The 11,753-nt window shown below is 37.8% G+C and overlaps 1 pseudogene; it reads left to right on the top strand.

Annotated features, from left to right (window-relative positions):
• Positions 1-8,171: 8,171 nt before the first annotated feature.
• On the top strand, positions 8,172-8,410 carry LOC123938037 (annotated as a pseudogene).
• The last annotated feature ends 3,343 nt before the right edge of the window (positions 8,411-11,753 follow it).

The raw sequence follows: 11,753 nt of genomic DNA, 5'->3' as shown, positions 1-11,753 counted from the left end.
CGAGAGACCACCAAGGAGCCAAGCACGGATGCAATCGCAGGAGGGTTTATTTGACAAGCTTAAACTTGGGCCCAAGTATACTCGACACAGCGGAGTAGGGACTTGGACCCTGAGGTGACATGCTTAAGCTTGGGTCCAAGTATACCTGACGCAGAGGAGTAGGGACTTGGACCCTGAACCAGATTACGGTCAGAGTTTTTAAAGGCAGAGTAGGAGTGGACTCCGTGGTGGGTGAGGACAAAAGGGATTATGGATGATGTAAGTCTCCTAGGGCTTTTGGAAGCAAGGTCTCCAGGACCTTGAGGGGCTAGCTATTGTTGGGAGAAAGGTTATTTATTACCAATAATAAAAATCTTCTCGTGAGACCCTTTAGATGTATATCAGTGGGCCATATGCTTGGGAATGATTCTTGACACTATCTTGGAAGTTTAGAGATAAAGGAATTGTTAAAGTAGACTTACAGGATCCTGGTCGGAACTGTCGGGGTACGGGGTTGGTCAGGCTAGGATTGTCCTTAGCAAAATGTCAAGGTGAGGGCAGTTAAGTCCCCAGGGGAGAGCCACTCTGTCTGTTTCAGGGGCTTATCAGTAGGTGAGGAATTTTAATGTTTTTCTTCTGCCTCTGTTTCCCACATCAGCTAAACTTGAGGTGGGATGGTCTTTATTTTCTCAGCCACCACAATTTGTCCCTCAATCTTTCAAAAGGATCTAGATATATTTTTCTAGATCAGCATTATCCAAAATGGTATTACATAACTGTCCTACGCAGTTTCTGAGATCCAAGATAGGAAAGACTGCAATCCACACTTTCTTACTGAGTTTCCATGGACATCTTGCATGAAAGATTCTGAGAAAATCGCAATTAAAAAGAAACAAAACTGTTACATAAATTTTTTTTTTCAAATTGATCTAATTATAGAACATTCTGTTTTTCCATAGCACAAATGAAAATCTCAGGGAAAGACATGGTGACAGGAAATACTATCCTAAATTCTCATCTCTTGAGCAATGGCAACTCTTAACTATTGGCCTCTTATATGCAAACTGTTTAAAAGGTGTATCACTAACAAGAAGGTAGTATTCAAGGCCAAGCAATATTCCTAATTACAGACATAGAGAAGGCTGTGTTTTTAATTCCTTCATGTACAATAGCAGAGATTCCAGTGACTCAAGATGGCAATAGCCAGAAAGCACCTGTCACCAAGACATACAGGTTAATGAAAGCCTTTTAATTCTTTACTCATTTCCTACAGCCAACTTTCTGTTGTTGCTGCTATTCACCTGAAGATTTTCTATATAAAAAAAGAAGAGGGGCACCTGGGTGGCTCAGTGGAGTAAGCCTCCACCTTCAGCTCAGGTCATGATCTCAGGATCCTAGGATCGAGGCCCCGCATCGGGCTCTCTGCTCAGCGGGGAGCCTGTTTCCCGCTCTATCTCTGCCTGCCTCTCTGCCTACTTGTGATCTCTCTCTCTGTCAAATATATAAATAAAGTCTTTGAAAAAAAAAAAAAAGAAGAAAAGATTATATAAAACAAACAGAGTATAATGAAGCCCAACCAATCAACAGAATTGGACTATCTCAAACCCATGGTAGAGTCTGAGCAAATAAGCAATGTAATAACAAATAATATTTTTTAAAAATAATAAGCACATTGAAGGTAGAGATATCCAGATCCAGATAAACACCTACTTGAAATCTGTCCCTTATATATAGAGAGGGCTAGTTAAAAGACTGACAAGGGTAAAACTATGTATTATCATTGGTTTGCATAAATATTTATATAAATATAAACACATTTATACATATATATGTATATGCACAACAAATGATAAGAAATAGACGGCATCATTTATATCTTTAAAAGAGAAAAAACTGAAACAACCACAAAAATAAATCCTCAGAGGTCCTCAGATAATATAACTGGGACACCCAGACTGTGAGGGATGTGCGCTTAATTAATTTAGGGAAGAGGCCAGTGTAAGAAAAAATACAAAAGGAAGTATAAGACCAGCAGGGGATATAGAGACCAATGAAATAAAATTCAGAGTCCACGATAAACATAAACCCATACATCTATGACCAGCTGCCTTTTGACAAGAGCACCAAGTCTGTTCAATGGGGAAAGAATAGTCTCTTCAACTAATGGTGTTGGCACAACTGGATCTTCACATTCCAGAGAATGAAACTGAACCCCTACCTTAGACTACATTCAAAAACTAACCCAGAATGGATCAGTGACCTAAATATCAAGATAACCCATAAAACCCTTAGAATAAAACAAAAGGATTCATCTTCATTACTTTGGATTTGACAATGGATTCTTACGCAGGACACTAAAGTATGCCCAACAAAAGAAAAAAAAGAGATAAATCTGATTTTATCAAAAAAATTTTTTAAAAGCCTTTTGTGAATCAAAGGACATTATCAAGAAAGTAAAAAGAGGCACTTGAGGTGGCTCAGTCAGTCAAGCATCTGACTCTTGGTTTTGGCTCAGGTCATGATTTCATGGGTTGTGGGATCAAGTTCTGTGCCCACCTCCTTGCTCAGTAGGGAGTCAGTTTGAAAGATTCTCTTCCTCTGCCCCTCTCCCTGATCATGCTCTCTGTCTCCCTCTGTCTGTCGCTCTCTCAAAATAAACAAACCTTTAAAAAAAAAAATAAAGTAAAAAGACAATCAACAGAATGGGAAAAATATTTGCATGTCATGCATGTGATAAGGGTTTAATGTCCAAAATATGTATAGAAACCCTAAAACTCAACAACAAAACCCAATGTAAAATGGCACAAAAGACTTAAACAGACCAAAGAGGACATACAAATTGCCAATAAGCACAAGAAAATAGTCTCACCCTATTAGTTATGAGAGAAATACAGATCAAAACTACAAGGAGGTACCAGTTCATATCCAGAAGGATGGTTACAATGAAAATATTGAAACAAAAGTCTTGGCTAGGATGTGGAAAATGTGGAACCCTCACACACTGCTGGTTGGAATTTAAACTGATGCAATCACTGTGGAAAATAGTTCGGTGGTTCCTTGTAAAGCTGAAGAGAATTAGCACATGATGCAACAATTTCACTCCTAGACATAAACCCAAAAGAATTGAAAACATGGGCTGAAAGAGACATTTGTACATCAAAATTAGTTTCAGCTTTACTCACAATAGCTAAAATGTAGGAAAAAACTCAGGTATCCCTCAACAGATAAATGGATAGACAAAACATGTTCTATCTACACAATGGAACCATAAAAAGGAACAACATCTGATACATGCTCCAACACAGATAAAGTATGAAAACATACTAAATGAAGTAAGTTTGACATAAAAAGATGAATAGTGGATGATTCCACTTATATGAAATATAGATAACAGGAAAATTCATAGAGACAGAAAACAGATTAAAGGTTATTAGGGGCAAGGTTGAGGAAGTCCTGGGGAGTCATTGCGTAATAGTATTTCATTACTCCCAACAAATATCCTGAAAGGCTACAGAATTTCTGATTGGGTGACGAAAAACTTCTGGGAATCGATAGTGATAATGACTGTACAACACTGAATATAATGCACGCCTTCGATTTGTACACTAAAAACTAGGTAAAATGGCCAATGTTATATTTTAACAACATTTTAAAACTAAATATAATTAACAAAGATCTGAATTTTCTAGCCAAATTACATAGTTGTCCTTCAAGAATTTTTCCATTTTGTGTAATATATTTTCAGAAATTAAATAAATATATAATTTTAAATATAAAAAAATAAAACAAAATAAAAAAATTTTTTTTTGAAAATGAAGAGGGAGGAAGGCCCATCCTTTGCTCTTCCTTCTAGGGAAATTATTGAATTGTATCTCACAGATGTGCTTACAGTTTGAACCATATATAATCTTTAGAAAATCCCTCAAGGAGCTAAGCACAAGAGTAAACATTTATTTAGAATAAATAAAAAAAACTACAACTTCGAAAGCTGACAAATATCACACAAATCCACCCACAAAAAATGTATACTAATGGACTGCTTAATACACTTCGATGCTTTTCCTATATCTTTTTGTTCTTTATTCTTTGAAAATCTCTTCTCACAATGATTTGCAAACCACTGCCTAGTGAAGGAAGAAAAAGATGACTTAGGATTTTTTCTAGCATGACCTGTATTGGAAAGTCAGCTGTGTGGTGAGAGATTTCATTTGCAGAAGCCTCGATGTCACTTGTGGGAATCTTTCTTATCCTCTAGTCACTGTAGTTTCCTTTTGCTCATCATCAGCTGAACTTCCTGTCGGGCAGGAGTAAATGCACATCCCAAAGGCCATGTTCATTATCCCAAGGGACTTAATCTGTATCTCAGACAAAATTCTGAGCATCCCTGGTACATCTTCATGCGGGCTTCCTTGCCATACCTCAGTGGACACTTCAGTCTCTGAGAAGTCTTAGGGTCTCCCAAGAGGAAAGAGATTTCATAAAACCACTGAATGGTGAAGTTTAAAGTGATCAAAAAAGCACCTAGTCCGGAAATGTTTAAACTTCAGCCATCTAAGATCTACTCTCGGCTTTTCCATTTCTATACCACTTCTGTTACTATTCACTTACCATTTACTTTCCAATTTTTTACTAGTTACACACTTCAGTCTGACCTGACATAATTCTTCCCATAAAATTGTGTGTTTGAATGGCAACATATTTTTCCCCCCAATGGATGTTAAAATACATTTATAGCTCAGTAAAGAAGAGGGAAAAAAAGAGTCTGTCTGGGTCGTGCTAAATCTGCATCATGCCCTGTGCACCCCAGCAGATGCTGAAACAAAAGAATTCACAGGGACTGGAGAAGACTCCTATTGGGGGAGTTAATGACTCAGGAATAAAACATCCCTTAAGTGATGGAAACTATGTGGAAATCTTGTTATTTTCCAAAGCCAAAGTAATTATCCTTTTTATTAAACTGAAGTGGTGAAAAGAGCTATGCTCACAGATATTTGGGGGTTTTTTTTCCTCTACAAGTGTGTTTGTGTTTTTTTTTTTTCCCCACAAAAATAATGCTGTTCATTAGATTATAGCAATGTCTTGTGTGCTCAGGAGTCATTTTTATTAAGTGGGGAAAAAAAGGGGGGGGGGATTAAATAATAAAGAAAACCAGTAAGGGAACCAGGCCCAGGGTTAATGAGGGGCAGAAAACATATCTTGTCTGTTCACTTCCTCCATAAAGCTATGAAAATTTTTCCTCTCATATCCTTCATCTCTACAGATAGAAATAACTGCTCTATAATTCACCTACTATCTTCTCTTCACAGGATTTTTAAAAAATTAACATATAATGTATTATTTGTTTCAGGGGTACAGGTCTGTGATTCATCAGTCTTACACAATTCACAGCACTCACCATAGCACATAACCTCCCTGATGTCCATCACCCAGACACCCTATCCCCCTCTGCCCTCAGCAACCCTTAGTTTGTTTCCTGAGATTAAGAGTCTCTTATGGTTTTTACATAGGCTTTTATTTGTTGTTTCCTCCCATCTTATCTACATTCCACAAGCTCCTGGGAGCACAGAAGAAGCCTTAATTCCACAGACACCCCTGGCCCCTGGTATCATACCGAATACATGGGAGGTGTTTCATGTTGTTGAATAAGTTACCAAAAAGTATATATAAAAACAGACACCTGGGGCGCCTGGGCGGCTCAGTGGGTTAAAGCCTCTGCCTTCAGCTCAGGTCATGATCCCAGGGTCCTGGAATCGAGCCCCGCATGGGGCTCTCTGCTCCACGGGGAGCCTGCTTCCTCCTCTCTCTCTCTCTCTGTCTGCCTCTCTGCCTACTTGTGACCTCTGTCTGTCAAATAAATAAATAAAATCTTTAAAAACAACAACAACAACCAAAAAAGACACCTAAAAATAAATCATTTTAATACTCATCATTAGTAATACTTAATAAAATCGACAGCATTCCTAAAATTAGAGCACCCATGATAAGAAATGACTAAATACAGATTTAAGAGAAAAACTGAAAATATTTCTGTTAACTTATGTGAGATAACTCCTTGGCCTATATTTCAATGAGACGAGTGTTGCCATACTCAACACTATAATAATATGGTTTTTGTGTTTTCTATCCATCAGTCAGACAGATATTATTGTTTGTATTTATATGAGATTAGAAAAGGCGGAGGAAGAGATTTCAAAGTATCTAAAGCCAAAGTTTCTAAAGACAGTGTGAGAAGGGCAAGGGTGAGATTAAGTTCAACAGGATAGAAGTTCACTTGCGGGCAGCAGGATTTAAAACCTGTCAGAGTATATGCAGAAGCAGGCAAGAAGAACCCCCATGTAATCAACCCAAAGGTCAATGGAAGGATACAAGGGAGAGATGTGGCAGTTAAGTCTGACACAGCCCTGACACGTTGAAAGAGAAGCCTCTTTGCTGAGCCTCGGGCATCTTCCACCACAAGCTCTCCTTAAGGCCTCACCAGATCCACTGTCAGCAGGAGCTGGACGGCTGATCTCAAGGCCAGTGCCATCAGGCAAGGATGTGTTGACCTGGAGAATGCATGGTCCTCATTCAGACAGCAGGTGCTCCCCAGCAACTACCAAAGCACTGCCACGTAAAACTAGAGGACCCATGTGGCCAGAACTTGCCATCTGCTAAGACTTTTATGTGAAATTTAATGATCATTCAGTCTTAGTGATTACCTATAATATTTAGGAGCCCAGACAAGACACATTTAGGAGGCCAGACAAGACACATCTGCTATTCCAATCTGACCCTTTATCCTCCAGTTTGTAAATCGTAGTTTAACTGCATCTCAACAGGGGCGCCTGGGTGGCTCAGTCGGGTTAAGCATCTGCCTTGGGCTTGGATCATGATCCCAGGGTCCTTGGGATGGAGACCAGTGTCAGGCTCCCTGCTCAACGGCGAGTCTGCTTGTCCCTCTCTGTCTGCTCATGTTTGCTCTCGTTCTCTCTCATTCACTTTCTCCCTCAAATAAATAAAATCCTTAAAAAAAATTTGCATCTCAACAAAATTCAACTCTTTATAGAGATTATGTTTACACCATCACGGCTCTAAAAAGTTTTCATGGGATTACAGTGCAAAGTATTAACACACTCAGGTGAAGGACCACTTCTAAGCATTATATTATTGTACTGGATGACGGTAGATCTCAAAACTCTTGAATGTAGGGCCTACTGACTTTTACATTCTACATAATTGCATTATAATTTATATAATATTTTTATAATTTAAAGTTCTCCTAATTTACATTCTATCTCTGCCTCACTCTTTCTCTTTGAAAAAGTTAATTATACACCTTAATTCATAGCAAATCATTACCATTAGTCCCTTTTCAAATTCAATTATTTGGCATATTTTACCTATTCTCCATTCCCATTCCATACCTCCCTAAAACAGTAAACTATTCCAATGTGTTTGATGAGTATGGTTCTTTTCTATGTGGTCTCATAGAGTGAACAGTTTTCATTCTTATCATTTTAACTTATGAAAACGATGCTTATGAGCTAGTTATTTTTACTTTCCTATAAGGTCTGATATTTTCTTTTTTTTTTAAGATTTTATTTATTTGAGATAGGGCGAACCAGAGAGAGAGTGTGCATGAGCAGTGGGGAAGCAGACTGCCCACTGAGCAGGGAGCTCAATGTGGGGCTCCATCCCAGGACCCTGGGATCATGACCTGAGCTAAAGGCAGATACCCAACCGACAGAGGCACCAGATGCCCCAAGGCACGCTGTTTTCAGCATGTGTGTTTATTTTGCCCACTATCTAATATAACTGCATAGTATTCCACAGGGTACACCCACCACACACGCCTGTCCATCCTGAAGCTATGAATGCCTGGAGAGTCTGCAGTTTGCTGATACCACAAGCAACACTGCACCAATTAACCTGTGCGTGTTCCTTCATAGACTTTGGGGTCTATGTCCAGGACTGGGATTGCTGGCCCATCGAACATGTGAGTATTTAATTTTAATGAGAACTGTTTCAGTGCTTTCCAGGAGTCCTGCAGTAATCGACAGCTCCCAACAGAATGTCAGGATTCCTGGAGTTCACATTCCGCCAAACATGTGGCATTATCCAGGACCATAATATATCCAAAATGGTGCCTCTTTATATAATTTTTATTTTTCCATTCCAGTGGTGGAACAATGGATGATCTTGCTCCTGGCAAAATGGAGCAAAAGGCCATGAGCAGATAAACCAGTCCAGTGAACCTGGTTGCCTTCCCCCATCTGACCATGGTGCTATTGGCCACTGGCATGTTCTTCACCGCCTGGTTCTTCTGTTAAGAGCTTATTGCCACCAAGAACACTTAGGATTTCTACAAAGAGCTCCTCAACTCCTTGGTGGCCTCGCTCTTCATGGTTCTGTAGTCCTCTTCTTGCTGCTGTGGGTCAGCATCTACATATGACCTTCCAAAGGCTCAAACCAGGTGGCTTCATTGAACCCCTACTTTTGTAAGTTAATTTACTATTGCTGGAAGTGTCCCAGCTGCTATTTGCAATGAAGGCAGATGTGTGGGGGAAAAAAATGTTTTTTCTATTTACCAAAGAACATGAACCTCTCCCTATAAGATTACTGATTTTTTAGTCTTCTGTAGTTCTTAGGTCAAAATGTTATCTTTCTCTTATTGATTTATAGTAATCTCTTCTCTAGTAAAACCTACATAAAACCATACACACACACACACACACACACACAAACACCTGCATAGAGATCACTTGGGGATCTTGATAAAATACATATTCTGACCCACAAGGTCTGGGGTGAGTCCCAAGAGTCTTGCATAAATTACCAGATCCCACAATATGATGACAATGATGATGTCTGTCCAAGAATCAAATGTTAAGTGGCAAGGGTTAAGACTATATTTAACTACTTGTTAACCTTTATTCTTCCATTTTATTTTAGAGTAAATTTATCATGGTTCTCAAAAGTATCCAAGTGGGGGTTTGAATAGAATTGATCAAAGTAACTAATATTAAATATTAGGAGTTTTAAAAAATATTTTATCGGGGCACCTGGGTGGCTCAGTGGGTTAAGCCTCCGCCTTCGGCTCAGGTCATGATCCCAGGGCCCTGGAATCAAGCGCTCCATTGGGCTCTCTGCTCGGCAGGGAGCCTGCTTCCCCCTCTCTCTCCACCTGCCTCTCTGCCTACTTGTGATCTCTGTCTATCAAATAAATAAACTTAAAAAATCTTGAAAACAAAAAAAAGAAAAAAATACATTATCACTGATTAAAGGCCAGCAATATCTCTCCACTCATCCAGATCACTTTCTATCTTATTACCTTCAGAATTTTTCCATAGATTTCTTGTGTGTGGTTAAGCTAAGTCCTAAATACATTTTAGTTTTTGTGAATTTTCTACAAAGTGTCTTATTTATAGTTGGTTATAACTGGTTTAGAGAAGGATGCTACTGATTTTATTGTTTGTATTTTACCTGACAACTTTGTGGAAAACTTGTTAGTCCAAATACTTTATGATCCTGATTTACTGCAATCATTGTTGTTTTTAGGTACCTAACCACTAAATTTCCCCCCAAATCACAATTTTATCTTTTTCTCTTTCAATTCTTTTTTTTTTTTAAGATTTTATTTATTTATTTGACACAGAGAGAGAGATCACAAGTAAGCATAGATGCAGGCAGAGAGAGAGAGGAGGAAACAGGCTCCCTGCTAAGCAGAGAGCCCAATGCAGGGCTCGATCCCGGGACCCTGAGCTGAAGGCAGAGGCTTAACCCACTGAGCCACCTAGGCACCCCTCTTTTCTCTTTAAATTCTTAACACTTATTTCTTCTCAGAGCACTGATCAAGAAGACATCAAATGCTATGTTATAGTAGCTGTGTTAGTCAATGTCCTCATCCTGACCCATCTTTTAAAAAGAGTATCTAAATGTTTTCAGCAGGTATAGTGTTTGTTGTAGAATTTCAGCAATCATTGCACCTCATGGAAAAACATTTATTTCATATGTGTTTAGATAAATTCATTAGAAATATCTATCTTTATAGGACTATACCTATACATATCATATATAAAAATATATATATATATTTATATGTCCATCTTACATAACAGAAAAACAAGTACAGATAAATGTTAGCTCCCACATATCCCTGATTTGTTGAGTTGTTTTCAAAACATTACTAAAACATTTTTTCCGCATCTGAAGATATCAAATAATTTTCCCTAGAAATCATTATTACATGAATGGAGTTACATAAAATATATTGATAAATTTCTGATGAATCATTTTCTAACTTATATAACTATTACTTGACAATTATGTATTATAAGATACATTTTCATTTTATTTAGCCCTTACCTTATTTCTGATTTTCCTTACATAATCATAAGAAGAGCCAATATTTTTCCTCTTTATTGGGATTAGAATTGCACTAGTCTCCTTAAATGAGTTTAGAAGGTTCGATTTTTCTCTTTTCTTCAACATTTTATGTGGGCACTTTAATTAGTCTTAAAAAATAGAATTCCTATGAAAACAGCAGGAACTTGGAATTATTTTATCTCATTTCAAAATTATATCATTCTTTTATTAATCTTTTCTATGAAATAGCTTTTAACTTTGTAATCTTTAGCAATCTTTGTAATTTCCTTTTATTATAAATTATTTAAGAATGCATTTGATTTCTAAACATATTGAATTTTTAATAAAGCTTTGGGTTCTTCTTTTCTTTTTTAATTTTAAAAAGATTTTATTTATTTATTTGTCAGAAAGAGAGAGAGAGAGCACAAGCAGGGGGAGCAGCAGGCAGAGAGAGAAGCAGACTCCCTGCTGAGCAAGAAACCCGATGCCAGATTTGATCCCAGGACCCTAGGAACACAACCTGAGCTGAAGGCAGGCGCTTTAACCAACTGAGCCACCCAGGCGCCCCTCGGTTATTAAGTCTTAACTGGAGAATTTCTTCTGTATAATATTGACACCATGGATAACTTCGGTTTTTAGTGACATAATCCATAGTCTGGTTTTGTAAATGTTCTGGTTCATACCTTTATAACTAGTAGTCCAAGCAATATTCATTCTTTTGCTTTTATCTCAGATACCTCTCATTATTTCTTACTTGATTTGTCAGTCCCTAAGAAGTGTGTGTTAAAATGGCTGACTTATCAACAATCTTCAGCAGTCTGCAGTTTCAGTTTTCTTAAGCTCTGGATTTACATGCATACATATTTATACATATCCACTATTATATCATCTTCTATATTATTCCTTTTTAGATGATAAATTATTAACTGTCATTCCTCAGAGAAATTAAATCACTGCTTTGCATATAATAAACCTCTAGTAATCTTTTTAATTGAATTAGGTTAGCACTGAATCAGATAATGTAACCGGTTTTTAAGAGTGGGCAAAGAGGGAATAGGGAAGTCTGAAGACTACAAATGAATTAGAATTATCAGTACACCCTTCTGCTCTTGAAATTTTACTGAGATTGAGTGTCCCCAAGAGTTTCAAAAGCCAATTTATTCTGAGCTGTAACCTAAGATATTACTGAGTTTATGAAACTGGGACTAGAAACTAGATCTTCTAATTCAGTTTGAAAAGGTAAGGAAAAGGAAGTCAGAGAGAAAGTCAGAGGCATACACACAATTAAGAGACCAAGGAATGAGAAAAATCAGAAATGGAGCCAGCAAGGGAAAGAGAGAGAGACCGAAAGAGATAAAAAGAGAGACAGAGACATAAAGACAGGGGGAGAACTGCTAGTCTCTGAACAATTACTGTGTTGCAGGCACTGG

Source organism: Meles meles, chromosome 3 (genome assembly GCF_922984935.1).
Source record: "Meles meles chromosome 3, mMelMel3.1 paternal haplotype, whole genome shotgun sequence".
NCBI classification, from domain to species: domain Eukaryota; kingdom Metazoa; phylum Chordata; class Mammalia; order Carnivora; family Mustelidae; genus Meles; species Meles meles.
Note: the sequence above shows the minus strand (reverse complement) of the source record. Positions and strands in the feature narration are given on the sequence as shown.